This window comes from Betta splendens, chromosome 9 (genome assembly GCF_900634795.4).
Source record: "Betta splendens chromosome 9, fBetSpl5.4, whole genome shotgun sequence".
NCBI classification, from domain to species: Eukaryota; Metazoa; Chordata; class Actinopteri; order Anabantiformes; family Osphronemidae; genus Betta; species Betta splendens.
In genome coordinates, this window is record NC_040889.2 from 22,903,887 (window position 1) to 22,918,959 (window position 15,073).

Below are 15,073 nucleotides of genomic sequence, written 5' to 3' on the forward strand. Positions count from 1 at the left end.
CCCTGTTAATGTAGGTATAATAAGCAACGCAAATGATCCATGTTTTCTGTAAATGCCGCCTCAATGCGTCAGTGATTTACGTAATTATTTAGCCCATATGGACTCCCAGGGAAGTGGCTGCGTGGTGTGACTTTACTGATTGGCGCTGGTGCGATCTGTGTATGTGGCCCTCTGTGCGTGTGGTGTCTATGCAAATATGTGTGTGCATGGTCTTTGGCTCGCTGAAGTGCTTTCGCACTGACTTTAGTGGCTTGTAGAAACATGATAACACATCAACAGTCCAGAGCGGAGTCGCTCAGCCGAGGTGCTTAAAACGGATAGAAACTCTTTGATTTCACTAATGTATTTGAAAAGCTTCGTCCTCAACGAGCCTTTCCTGGTCAGACAATAATAACAATAATATAATAATGATAGTCATCATTTTTATTCAGATATACCCACATACTACGGAGACGTTCCTCAGTCCAGTGAGTTGTGTAGAACTGTGAAAGTGTCTTAAGGTCATGTTGGCAGTACATTTTGTTAACTCACTCTATGGCCTGCTCATAAGACGATTAAGATTAAAGATTAGAGGATTACGGCTTCAAGGTATTCTTTAATGACTTATATAGCTGGAAAATGTAGGACCACTTAAAAAATGGGTTCCTGGTCCACAATACAAAGTAAGTGTGTTTCCATTTTGTTCGGACACCTGTTAATAATCTGCACTTGAAGACTCGTCCTCGGTGATCGTTTGTATCCTGCTTTAGTGGTCTGACAGCGACAGTGACCAGGCAAAAAGGTAATTGCATACAAGCTCAGTGGCCTCCTGATTTCCTTAACAAATAGCCCATCCCCTCACTCACTTCACAGGTCTCTCTCTACCTCCCATCATTTGTTTAGAGTGGAGAAGTACACAATTAGCCTCTGCTTTGGATGGGGTACAAGAAGCTGCCATATAAGCCTCATTTGGTTTGCAAATGTCCCATTTCTTTCTGATTTTACTGGATAAAACAAATGGTTAAGCTTTGTTTATAGAAGGGAAGGGGGTGGGGGTGGGAGGGAGGGTGACATAAGGGAGAAGTGGCTATTTTAGCCGTGACCGGTCATCTTGCCTGTAGAGGAGAGAAGAGCCTCTCCCAGATAATGACTGAACGAGCAGCTTTGTGTGGGATGACAAATGGAGTGATCCCACTCATCACACTTACCACAAGAAGAGCGTTGGTGCGATCCGTGTGTGTATCCCTTTGTGTGCGCTGCATATGCAAATATGTGTGTTTTGATGGGCTGTGGGCTATTTGAATGTGTGTATATGCGCATTTGGTTAGTTTAGTTAAACTCAATGCGTGTGTGTGTGGCTGTGTGTGCGTTTGTGTCGGGAGAGGGTGTTAAAGAGTGTATTCATGGTCATGAGGTGGTGTGTGTGTCAACAGCAGATGATTTGCATGAGGGTTTTGGCCGAGCTGTCCCACCAAGCCCCTTTGTTTTGTTTTGACTCTTCTGTTTTTAATGGACAACCAAGGACATCATTTGAATACCATCAAGCCTGGCTGTCTGCCACCTTCTTCTTACTTTGAGGGAACTGGGGGCACCGGTTGGTTTCCCTTTGTGCCAAAGCCTGTCTTCTTGGTGTCCACTTTGGACTAATGTTGTCGTGAGACGAATCTAGTTTAGTATCTGAACAAATGAAGAAGAAATGCCTTAATCTAGTAACTTGCACGCGCTGTAGGACCCATTGTAATGGCAGGAACTGATCAGTTGTGTTGAGGAGGAGATGCAATGACTAGTTTAACCCCCTAAGGCCTTTTCATTCTGAACCAGGCGCCAAAGTGTTTCAGTAAAATGCAAAAAACATGGCAGACACAGCTATTTTTTCCAAGCAGCTTTCCGTATGTCTCTGGATGGTCTTTTAAAGTCGGTCATTGCTTTGTTATCTTCGTAAATTATTTGGTTACCACTGACGATAAAGCTAACGTTACTTCGCCACTCAGGGCTTATCAGATGGCATCATTCAAATATTGTCCCACATGTTTGGCGCTAACACTCACTGGGCTCATATGCATAACAGCCAGCCTTTCCCCCGTCCATGAGCACCTTTACACATCCTGACTGTGAACTCATCACAGTGTTGCTGGTTTTTACTGCGTTGCCCACAGGTACAATCCTTTTCCATATAACCTCCTCCTGCGTCTTCACTAAATCACCGTTGTCACATGTCCACAGTGGGTCTCAGCGTTGGTCTGCGCATGACATCATCCCACAGTCTCCAGTTTCTAGCCTTTGGAGAGCAACGCTGCGATGGCCAAAGCTCGACAGATGATGGAGATAACACATGTGAGGAACGGCTGAATGTCCCTTATCGGCGTTATCACTTTAACGTCCGTATTAGCGCCGTGTATACATTTACAACAGGTAACACGAAGTTAGAAAAGAGGAAACATCTATGTAAATGTGAAATGCAAATGGTATTTAAAGCAGATAAAAACTACTCCTGCTGAGTGCCAGGGAGATAATGACATCCTTTATTACGGTTTCATCTCCACAGAGGTCTGGATGTGCACTACTACACGTTCTCCTCATCTACACTATCATGCCTTTACTGTGCTTCACTTTTTCTTTCCCAACCATCAATATGGTTGCACTTGATGCTGATTTATGCCTTAGTTATCCCCCTTTTCCTCGCGTGATCCATGAAGATTACTAAAAATATTTGTAAAAGTCAAAGAAAGTGACTGATTAACATATAATCTACAATGCCAGTAAGTTGATTTACTTCATTGTACTGGATTTTCTTCTTATCTATGGAAATAAATGGCCAAGAATCCTTTTCTTTTGCAGTGCAAGGGTGTCCCAAGATGCAAGGTATGTGAAACAGGTTTTTGGCATTTGTTAAACCCACAAGACGGTGTTCATTCCCAGTTTGTCGAGTTCGTGTATAATTTATGAGTGTGCATTAAACAGCCTAGCACCAGGCAGCCTATCATGTAAACAGATCAGGGCTTTTACAGGCAGCTTGCCGGCTGTTTAAACAGACAAAAGGAAAAGGGGAGAAAGAGGGAAATTAAAACCTAAATGGAAACCATGTGTGTGTGTGTGTGTGTGTGTGTGTGTGTGTGTGTGTGTGTGTGTGTGTGTGTGTGTGTGTGTGTGTGTGTGTGTGTGTGTGTGTGTGTGTGTGTGTGTGTGAGAAAGAGAATCAGAGTGTTTGGGTAAGTGTGGGACGACTGGGCTGCACTTTAACTGGACGCTATGGAAGTAACACAGTCGGGAAGAACTGAAAACCTTGAACGCACATAAAGCCACACAAATAAGCTTATATGTCCCAAAACATCCTGTTTTATCAAGCGACGTTGTATCAAAAGCAGCACAGAGGAGATCAGGCCCAGATGTGTTTCAGTCAGTCTGGTTCTATCAGATCACCCCAACCTGTAAAGATCTTGTCTGTATCTGTCTCTTTTTACGTTTTATGCCTTTGGTGTCTTAGTGAAGTCAAATAGGAATGACAGGGGTAGTAACACGCAACAACAACACAAACCCACAGTGTGTGCATGTGTGTGTGTGTGTGTGTGTTGTGTACACTGGCTTAGTGCCACCAGGACGTACGTCTGTGTTTCTGATCACAAAGAAAACAACCAGGAGTGGATATTGTGAGGGGAGAATAAAGGGCCAGAACTCTGAGAGTCGTGTGGATGTTTTTGTAAGAGATTCTGGCGGTTACGCTGTGTGTCCCAACATGTGTAGTGGCAGTCAGAGCCGTGATCTACAGCAGATGGTCGAGCAAAAGGCTGGCTAATCAAGTCACAGGCGCGAGTTCAAAGAGTTGTGTGGGGAGCACATGGCTTAGGGTGTAGATCACAGTGGATAAAACATAACAAATCACTTTAAATGCTGAAAAATTAATTCTAATGAAGACATCATGTACCGCTCCAGACATTTTGCAGTGATTTGCCATATTTGTAAAAGCTTTGGGTGGACAGAAAAACTGGTTTTAGATTCAGATCAATCCAGATGCTGAACATATGGAGCGATAAAGTAAAATGTGAATTTTAAGTAACTGACCGATGTATTTATTGGATTATCAGATGTCAAGTGATTTTTAATAATATATACTCTTCATTCACCTGGCTCCTAGTAGTTTATTATTATGTGGGCAGCAGATATAAAAGCAACGCTTCTCCTGTGAACGGCCCATAATTAAAATGTTTACATTCATAGGATGAGGCCTTCCACTTAGCGCCCTGTGTTGTGTAAGATCTGTAGAACATGTGGGATCAAACACAGAGTCTCCTCCTTTGTCTCGAAACCGTCTCTGACTGCTTTGCGGGTCGTACACTTCTATGTTCACTTGATGTTATTCCATATAGTATCTCAAGATTTTACAGCAGCTAGAAATGTTCAAAGTCCAAAGCAGAGTCAAACTTTATACCGCTGGGATATTTTGATCTGTCTTTTTGATCTGCGTTTTTGATCTGTCTATTCTTTTTGATCCACTATCCTCTAGTTTTCCTCCTCGAGAAAACAGAAAGCACAATTGTAGCTGCCAAGTCACTCAGCCGTGAAAACATAAAGACTTTCATGTCGAGTGTAGAATTAAGGATAAAGTCGATCCACTACTGCAGCCGCGGGGTCTGAGTCGGTGTTGTATGTTCAAATGCATTCTCTTTGTTGTCGCTGTTGTGCGGCCGTCCTCTTCATTTGTGTGTTTTGCTTATGCAAGGCTGCATACTTGTAGGCGTGTGTCAGGAAGAGGGTGTTAGGAGTGTATTCACTGTCATCAGGTGTGTGTTTTCATACGAGAGCCGTCAGACAATTGTGTGTTGATGTGAGTCCTTTGTGTAAAAAGGGAACAAAGATGCCTCTCTAGATACACCAACACCCAGTTTGTTTAACAGCCATGCAAACAGGCCTGGGGGAAATACCCACCATGAGTGATAATCAAAGGCTTGTTATGGTCATGGGAATGCAAATACAAGAGTGTGTGTGTGTGTGTGTGTGTGTGTGTGTGTGTGTGTGTGTGTGTGTGTGTGTATGTGCGCGCGCCCGCAGTTTTCTACCAGTACACATAGACAATGCACATATACTGTGCACATGCACATATACATGAGATTGAGTTCAGTTTGGGTGCAAAATGCAAAAAGATGTTAGTTGTGTGTGTGTGTGTGTGTGTGTGTGTGTGTGTGTGTGTGTGTGTGTGTGTGTGTGTGTGTGTGTGTGTGTGTGTGTGTGTGTGTGTGTGTGTGTGTGTGTGCGTGTGGGCTCACCTTAGCTAATCCCAAACACAGGCTTAGACAATGTGATTTCTGTGATGCTGCAGGTTTAGTAGCAGTATCTTAACTCAGCCTAAACGAATGGAGCTTCATTGTGCTCACGCTGCTCTCACACACATGCAAACAACGTTTTAGCCAACTATGCAGCAGTGGGCTTGAGCGTGAACCTCTACATCAAAGGCGAATCAGGTTTTACGTAAGAACAAAGAGCGTTTAAGTGCTCATCACAAAGGCATCTACAATGGAATCCTCCCATGCTCTATCTGAGATATTGATTCTTATTAAGCAGAGAAAGACAATTTGGGAGAAAAGCTATTCAGATAAAAGATTAGTATAATTGTATTGTTATGATTAGATATAAATGAATCTAATGCCAAGCCCATACTATTACCGTATACGCCCTCAAGCTTAAGAAGAAAGCTTAGAGTTCGTCCTAATTAATATATCACCTGGAACTGCAATTGCTTTCGCAGTGCTCAGAATATATGGAAGGGTATTATTCATTTTAAGGATTGTTTTGACCTTTCACTGGGCCCCTCAGTGGCAGGCAGATGATGCTGCAATAAATCTGCTGGGCCCCTTGAACACTGTTCTCTAACCCCAACCTGCTGGACAGTAAGACTAATCTAAAGCTGCAGGAAGAGTTACCGTCAGCCGCTCGACGATACGTCGTCGAGCCTTTTCAGAAAAGCTACTGTGAGAGTGAGATGCTGGGAATAAATGCATTGGTTCTGCATGTGCATGCATACAACGTCCAGTGCCCAGCTATGCAGCAGAGAGTAGTAGACTGGTCTGTGTCTGCAGGAAGCCGTAGCCTTTGTTTGCACCTGTTCTTCTGTAAAAAGCAGATTAGAAATATGGTTCTGTGGAGAAATCTACCTGGGTGTCTTTAGTCTGCTGTTTACAGGTTCCTTATTGCAGTTAAGAACTCAACTTCATGGCAAACTCTGTTCCACCTGTAACCTGGTGTTAACACAAGGCACTGATGCAGCCTGTGTGGCGTATTTAGGTGGAACCCTGAGCTCACTAGCATATAAACCACAGGCTACAGTATATGAGTGACTGTATTTACTGCACCCTAACAACACAGTGCACCAACCAAACCAGTCAAGCCCCATGTGCTACTGCACTCTGGCAAGTAACACACCGAACGCACACAAAGTTCTGCCCTGTGTAAACTCCACGCTCGTCTTTCACCCACACATACATCTTGCTTCTGACCCATGAGCTACGAGAGGTTATTGGCTAATGGGCATCTTTCTTCCTGATTTATGATTTTATCAAAAAGAAATCTCATCTTGTTTCTGTCTTGCTTCCACTGAGTGTAGCGCCAGGCGTTTATTCTCACTGGCTGTGTAAATACTTCTGATCAGGAATAAGTCAACGTGATGGGGGGAGGAACCCGAGAGAAACGTGCACAAAAACATGCCTGCAAATAACACGTGTTCACGCTTCAATGAAATATTTTCACTTACGTGACGCCGCTGTCGCTGCTTTCCCATAAAGCTCATGCATTGGATGATGTCACGTTTCGCCTCGGCTAATCTCTTTCCTCTGACCTTTTATGAACCTTGCTAACCGCTTTACAGCCTCGCTGATCAATGGTAAATCTGTTAGGACAGATTAGCATTAGGACAGTCTGTAATGGCTAGCCCTGTATCTACTGGGATCTCAGGTGTAAATACAGACTAGCGCTAATGCCTTTTTGGCATCAGACGCATCGCGGGCAGCAGTGAAAGCCATTACAAAAGCGAGGTAGCTTTAACAAGGTCAGCGCATGTGGGCCAATTAGGCCGCCTGGAGAAGCTCACAGGAGCACACGCTCCTTTCCTGGCCATGACGCTGCTCAAGCTGAATATTGAGCCATCGAGATGAATCGACGACAAAAGAGAGGGCCTACCTTCTCTGAATTAGCGGCATGTCGGAGACGGACGGGGGCAGGAAAGATAAGAGGAGAGGGAAAAAAGGCAGAGAGACTCGGGCAGTTTTGCGGTTTTGAATGGAAAACCACAAGTATCAGGCCGTTTTCTTCAAACTGGAGTAGTTAAGTGACAGCAGGTTTGTATTTACAGCAACGGCCACAGGGAGCGAACGTAAAGGAAAAGGGGTTTACACAAGTTTACACATCCCATACACATCCTGGAAGTACTTTGGTGAGCTAATCCATCACATGAAGGTGGTCACTCAGCCTCAGGAGCAGAAACGTCCAACCTCGTTACCCCCGAAGCCTGACGTTGCGCCTTCGACTTATTTTTGGTCGAGGTTTGTAACACTGAAACAATTACTCACAAACGCGCCATCGCTTCTTTTTGATTTTTGTTTCACATCTTCATGCCAACGTCGTTTTGCTTTGCTCAAAGTGGAGGCTGTGGTTGCTTTAAAGTTGTCAGACTGCTGGGAAGGGCCGCGTTGAAGCGGCCGCCACTTTGATCCTGGACGAAATGCCTCGACAGCTCAACACCTTGAAATTTCTAGCAAATGGATGAATCCCAATAAAAGCGTTGATCCCCGGCTTTTCCTCTAGCGCCACCAACAGGTCAGTGTTTTCATTTGACCACTGAATTTTCATGTAGGGGATAAATTAGCATTCTGTCATTCATTCAGTACATATATACAGGTATATGACTAATACTAGCAGCATTTCCTATGAGGCTAGAATGTTTTTGGGGCATATTGTGTATGCTAACATGCTATATCCCTGGTATAATAAACTATTACGTTACATTAACATGCTCATAGTGAAATATGTGACATAAATGCAACATAAATATCAAGAAGGGGACCTTCTTTATTTTGACTTTAAGGAGCCATCACCAGCTGACAATAAGCGTGGTTTAATTCTACTACTAATCCAATTTAAATCTAATAAAATTCCAACAGAGTTGATGTTTATCCTGCGTGTCGCCATGAAAAGCAACAAAGGAATAATATGGTGGAAAATGATAAGAGCACCATTGCGGAAAGGCTTTGTTTCAAACTGTGAACGTTTTCAATGCCTATGAGTGATCGTGGATAGCATAACATTGTAAAAGCACGGTGCGTGTGTGTATCTGCTGCTTGTGTGAATGCCAGTACTACCGTGCTATGTTTTCCAAGGTCACTGATACAGAACAGCTAAAGTTGTGGGCATCAGCAAACATTTATTGATTGCTAAACATTTATAGAAGGTATCTTCATGGGTTGGATGCAGTTTATTATAACCCTGCTAAAAACATTCTACTCCTTGTGCTTGTATTGTATAAGTGTTGGTGCACAGCATTGTCTGCACCACTGATTGAATCACATCATTGCATCCTGAATAATATTAAAATACTGATTAGAATGTCTTCCAACTGCAGCTAAACTAGTCTTGAAATATGAAACTAGTTTAGTCTAGGTGGTGAAATTCTTCAGATATTACCACGTAGTATTACTTTGTTAGTAGGTGGTGAGAGTTGGCCTAATATGACATGGAATAAAAATCTGAATGTCTGCATGTTGACCACAGGCGGGTTCCAGCCAGAACCGCTGTAAAGCAGCTGATAGTCAGTAGAGTCACTGCTCAGTTAGTCTGATTAGCCGGCAAAGCTCCTCGCACACTTGCAGCCTCATTATTTTTGCCCTGCTGCCAATCAGATGCTGATGCAGGAGCGGTAGATGTGTGTGTGTGTGTGTGTGTGTGTGTGTGTGTGTGTGTGTGTGTGTGTGTGTGTGTGTGTGTGTGTGTGTGTGTGTGTGTGTGTGTGTGTGTGTGTGCGTGTGTCTGAGACCGTTGCACTTAGTAGTTAAAAGGAGATTTTCCGTCTTGAGAACAAAGCAGCACAGTGGCACAGCAGCCACCACTGCTCAAGCCTTAAGTGGGCCTGTGCGTGTGCGTGTGTGTGTGTGTGTGTGTGTGTGTGTGTGTGTGTGTGTGTGTGTGTGTGTGTGTGTGTGTGTGTGTGTGCGTTAAACACTCCCAGGGGAATTATGGCCTAATGAAACACAGACAGACCAAAGTCCCAGTCAGGCTGTGAGGTAGCGTGACAACGTGCTAATGATTTTTGTTGCCCCTAAAGCACAGTCTTTTCACTTTAACCTGAATTCACATAAACGTGTGTGCGCTGCATAGAAGAAAAATAAAAAGCACGGCTTGTTTTGTAAAAACCACTGATGAAAATTTCAGCGGTAAAACCCACAATTCTCAGCCCACACTGCGATAGCTGAAAGCACTTTAGAGGGGTTGCATGGTCGAGTGGCTAGCAATGATGCATGTGACACCAGTGGTGCTGACTTTAAACCCCACATCAGTGAAATTGCTTTTCCACAACCAAAAGCGTTCCAAAAGAAAGTTATTGCACAGGCAACCGTACGGCCGAGCATGACAGAAATCACCGTCCTACCTCAGACAAATTGTGAGCCTCAAATTATAAGGCTGGACGTTTTCCTGTGGTGTGTTGAAAATCAACATTCTGAAATCGCAGCTGGCAAAACTTTCACGCAGTGAAATCTGTCACAGTCCAGCGTCTGCATCCAAACTCGCAGCCTGTTGCTACAGCCGACTCTGCTCACGTGACACTTAGATAAACATTATAATGATGCTGTCGTGTTTATTGGGTGCACGTTGCTCAAATTTGCATTTTACAAAGAATACGGCGATTTAAGAATATATGGTGAAAAAACAAGCTACACACGACGTCATCCATGCGTTTGACCCCAGTTGACACTCGGTGAACACAGGGAGTTTCTTTCATGGTATTGTTTGTGTAAAAGTGACTAAATAAAGACTCTTTGTGGAACTGCATCAGACGGGTTCATGCAGGTGTGTGTGTCTGTGTGTGTATATATGTCTTGCTTGCGGGTGGGCCCATTAGCCTCTAACCTCTCAGGACTTATAGGTCAGTGGTTTAGGAAAAAATGTTCCAAACCACATACACACACACACACACACACACTCAGCCAAATTCAAGGCAATTGAGCCAAACTATATATATACAAACCAGACACACACACATACATTAAAAAAACACTGTGGTCGTGTGATACACATCATAACAAACACTGCTCACATAAACCAAACACCCTGACGTGGCCGCCGCGTGTGTGTGTTGTATTATATGAGACTTGCTTTATTGAAGTTTTATGATGAAACATGAAGAGTGACCCAAATTCAAACCATATGAAGGCCCCAGTGTTTGATCTTTGCGAGCTTTCTGAGTCACAGAGGGGCTCACAGTGTGTGTGGTCACACATTCACTTACACATGTGATGGTTTAATGGTCACACACACATTCACAGGAAAACTGAGCAAGCCCAGTAAAATAGCCTAGAGCTAACTATTATATATACTTTAGCCTAATGCATACACACACAAAAAATGCATTTTAATTTAAACTTTGAATGTATTTGGTTTACGTATCCCAGACTGAGATTTTGAGGTGTTGTTTCCAAACGTCACCACACATGAGGTTCTCAAGTAGCTGATTCATCTGAGCCTGGATGGGATTCATTAGGAAGCCCATAAATAAAACATCCAGCCTCCACCAAATGCTGTACAGACACTGGAGACACGCTGCTGTCACTGATCGCGTTAATGATGATGCCGTGTTGTGCTGCAGGCGCTGCCCCCACATTAAAGCTATGCAACTGTTTTATGCGTCCTAAACAAAACACAGGCATTTGGAGACGACACTTTGCATCAGTTTGTCTAATCGAGTGTTTGGATTGTAAAGTCGTTAGCACGTGTGAACTATGTGTCTCTGTGAGAAAAGTACTAAAAGAGTTAGGAAGTTCAGCTCTTACTGGGACTGCACTGTTATGAAAGTAGGTCCATAACGCGTAAACATGTGATTGCAGGGACGCAGTCCTCCAAACACTAGGTGGTGATGGAGTTGTGCTGTGCCTGTTATTTTCACTTATCCTATTGTTGGTCTGTGTAGATATACTCACCTCTGCTCTACCGCCTATTCCTGACCTCTAGCTCTCGATGCGTTTGGTTCATAAGTCTGGTTCAGTCCGTTTACTAGTGTTGATTATTAGTTCCTGTCTTGGCAATGATTTTCTTCTTCTAGCGCTTTCTCCTAATTGATGAAATGCGTTTCTTCCTGCATAGCAGTGATTTTGTTTTCTAGTCATCGCAGCTTTTGGTTGTTTATATCCCAATTATTAGTTCCTGCTTCCTTGTTGTTAGTGCTAAATTTAGATTTTCTGTTTGTTAATACACCTGAGTTTGTGTTGGTTTGTTGATGATGCTGCCATGTACTCTGATTCAAATGAAAACAAACAAGTACAGCCAGAATAATCTGAGCTACATTTAAAGGTTCTACCGTCCTCTCTCTTTCACAGTTCTTTATAAAGTTTATTTACCCTCATCCATTTTTTCTTCTTCTACTGTACATCTACCCAGCATGCTCCTCCTTGTTGAATCTCTCCTGAGATACAGTATCTCTCACGTCTGTTCTCTCCTCCTTCTCATGTTTTCTTTCTGCTTCTCACCGGTGGTTCTCTGGTGCTGATAGTCTTTTCCCGGGGGAAATCGCTCAGAGGAGCAGTACAAAGCTGCAACCCCCCCATGACTCTGTCTCTGGGTCCCATTGCAGCCTTACAGGATTCACGTGTACACACGGCACACAACCATGCAAACACGCGGTAACACAAAGACCCAGATAACTCACACTCACACACACTGTTTCATCCTCATATCACAGCCGCGTGTGCAATAGAGCAAAACAGTGAGAACACAACTATCTGTTTGTATTTATTCCATGTTGACTCTGAACAACACTGTAATGATGCTTGTCATGTTCCACAGGGAGAAATGGGGGAAATCACTCACCACACACACACACACACACACACACACACACACACACACACACACACACACACACACACACACACACACACACACACAGCCCAATTCAGAGATACAGGAACGTAAACTCACAAAGATAAAATAGCAGGTGTTGGAAGCTGGATAACCTGACTAACACAAGTGTATGAAGCCAAAGGATGTGTGTTTGTTCAGGCATTAAACTCTTGTGATGTGTTACAGAACTAAATCCTATGAGCTTTACATCCAAGTTTAATTTCTACAACCTGTCTTCATCGCTAAAGCCCCGTCTGCAAATGCACCTGCTACACGTATGTGCAGGCAGGTGTGGTTCAGCCTTTCGTCGTCGTTCCAGACTGTTTTGTATTTTAGGAGGTTAGTCAGGGATTGATGAGGAAAGTTGTTGTGATTATGGTTGTGGTTTCCTTCAAATTCATGTGTGATTTCCTGTGTGCAGTAATTTTAGATTTTAGATTTTGGGATTTGAATGAGATTGAGTTCAGTTTGGGTGCAAAATGCAAAAAGATGTTAGTTGTGTGTGTGTGTGTGTGTGTGTGTGTGTGTGTGTGTGTGTGTGTGTGTGTGTGTGTGTGTGTGTGTGTGTGTGTGTGTGTGTGTGTGAGGCAGTGTAAGACGGAGTAAAAATACAGATTCAGAGGTCAGATAGATATCAATCGATCAATCCAGGCAACAGAGAGCTACTATTAAATATCTAGAGGCCATCCGCTGTCTGTGAGGGTGGGATGGATTGATAGGACACTGAGAGGAGAGGATCTGGAGGTGTATTAGTGGATACGTGGAGTACTTCAGATCAGGTGATGCACAGTCCACAGTTCTGGTTAGATACGTGTGTAATGACAATATGACAGTAAGCTGAATCCAATCTAATCTACTGTAATATAATGTGGAGGGTCACTGCGTGGAAGACACACGACCGGGAGTTTAGAAGAAGACAAAGGGGAACGTGAGAAGGAAGGAGGGAGCAAGGAGGTGATGATTAAAAGCAGAGATGCGAGGGAAGAGGAGTGACCTACCTCATGCTTTCATGGATGACTGCACTTGTATCCAAACATCCCAACATGCACAGCTCTGCCACTCGGGGCGAAATCAGCCTGCAGCACCCAATCAGCCGTGGCCTTTTACCACCTCGCCGTGGGGCACAGTGCGAGTGAGTGTATTTGTGTTTGCGTGTGTCTGCATGTGTGCGACCTCAAGCATGAGGGCGCATACACATCTGTGTTTATGGATATAGACCTACTCACTACACTGCCTCTCTGATTTATCTTCAAACAGACAGCTCACCCATTTCTTCTCTTCCATCTATCCCTCATTCCCTCCCTGGCTCTCTTGTGCTCAGCACCAAATCCATCTATCTTCCAAAATGCTTGCGCTCTCTCAGTCCAGTGCTCCTATCCTAAATCCATCTCTCCTTCCACTAGTTTTACTCCTTCATCCATCTCTCCCTGTTTCTATCCATCCCTCCATCTGCATTTACTACCCTCGGGGTACACAATTTCCTGGACCCCACTGAAGTGGAAAGATTACATCCCTGACTCAGGTGATGTTCCGAGGCTTTGGAGGAAGGTGAGGGAGAGACAGAAGGTTTCAGCCGGTAGTTACCCCAGGTTGCCTTTCACTGAAGATGGGGGAAGCACTGATTTTATACTGAAGGACTTGCCTGATTAACTGTTGAGGAGTCAGTGGGTCTGCAGCTACAGTCAAGTGTCCAAACAGCGTAGTGGTTGATGTGGACCAGTCTATGGGAAGATGACTGGTGATGGTTGAACCAAGTGATGGGTTTCTGTGTTGGTTCATGTTAAGTTAATAATGTAGGGTGTCTTGATATCATAGTTTTAAAATCTTACTTATGATTAGTATTGTGCCACTGTCTGCAGTAAGGCCCTAGATGCAAGGAATAACTGGTTGGCTAACATGTTGAAGGGATGAAGGTTCATCCTCTGAGGACCATGACTGTCTGGTGCTTGGGGCCCTTCTGCATTATTGTCCTTCCATATTAAGTGAACATACACAGACGCACAAGAACAGGGCAGAAAGGAGTTTATAGTTGAGTGAGCTAGTATGTTATCTTGATAATCTGCTGTCACTTTATGGGTTTTATTCCTCAGCAGAACGCGGCAGCGGGACAGTCACATCCCATCTCCCATCCAGCATGTCCACTTGTGTTAGCGTTTGCGACCCTGTTGACGGATGTACAGTGTAACACCCACGCATGCAGCGCAGTCATGTGTCCTGCCTCCCAGGGACGCTTGTCAAGGTGACACACCATGCAACGGTCCGATCAGCCACGGTATTATCACTGTGGACGCCCTGAAGAGAAGTTTCTCCCATGTTCACGTTCGCATGCTATGACGCTTGTCCCACGTGTAAGAGGGTAAATCCTCGTCAATTAGCTGCCAGCTGCTCCATTATCATAAAACAGTACTGGAACAATAAACTGTGGAGAGTCCCTGAATTACCTGGCAACAAGCTGATGTATATGCGCCATGAGGTTCCCTTTGCATTCAAAGTGCTGCTCCGGGTTTTGTCATGGGATGTTCAGAGGGGCTTGTGGTAGTGGAGACGGTTACTGCCAGACAAACATCTGCATCTGCGTGTGCTGTGTGTGCACAGTGAACGTCGTCGCAATCAGTTCACGCAAAATAAATTCCTGCAGCAACTTTGATTTTGTTTGTAATGTGAAAACTGTCCCAGCTGCTCCTCTGACTCTCATTCATTAAGCAAACTGGAAGCTAAAAGGGGTGAAATTCAATTTGTAGCGCTCGTATCAAAATATTTGGCAAGTTCTGTATATTATGTGTAATATTTATCTGGATATCTGAATTTAGAGGTCCAGCAGTTGCAGTGGTTTTGAGATGAATTTCTTAACTTTCTGAATGAGATTTTGCAGGTTCAGCTTTAGGGCAGGTAACTTCTACTAGTATAGAGATTCTGGTGTTGAGAATTTTATGTTTTTCCTTTGATGTTAAATGTTCTTCAAGTTCAGCTTCCCTGAAAATAATCAATAGCACAAATGTGC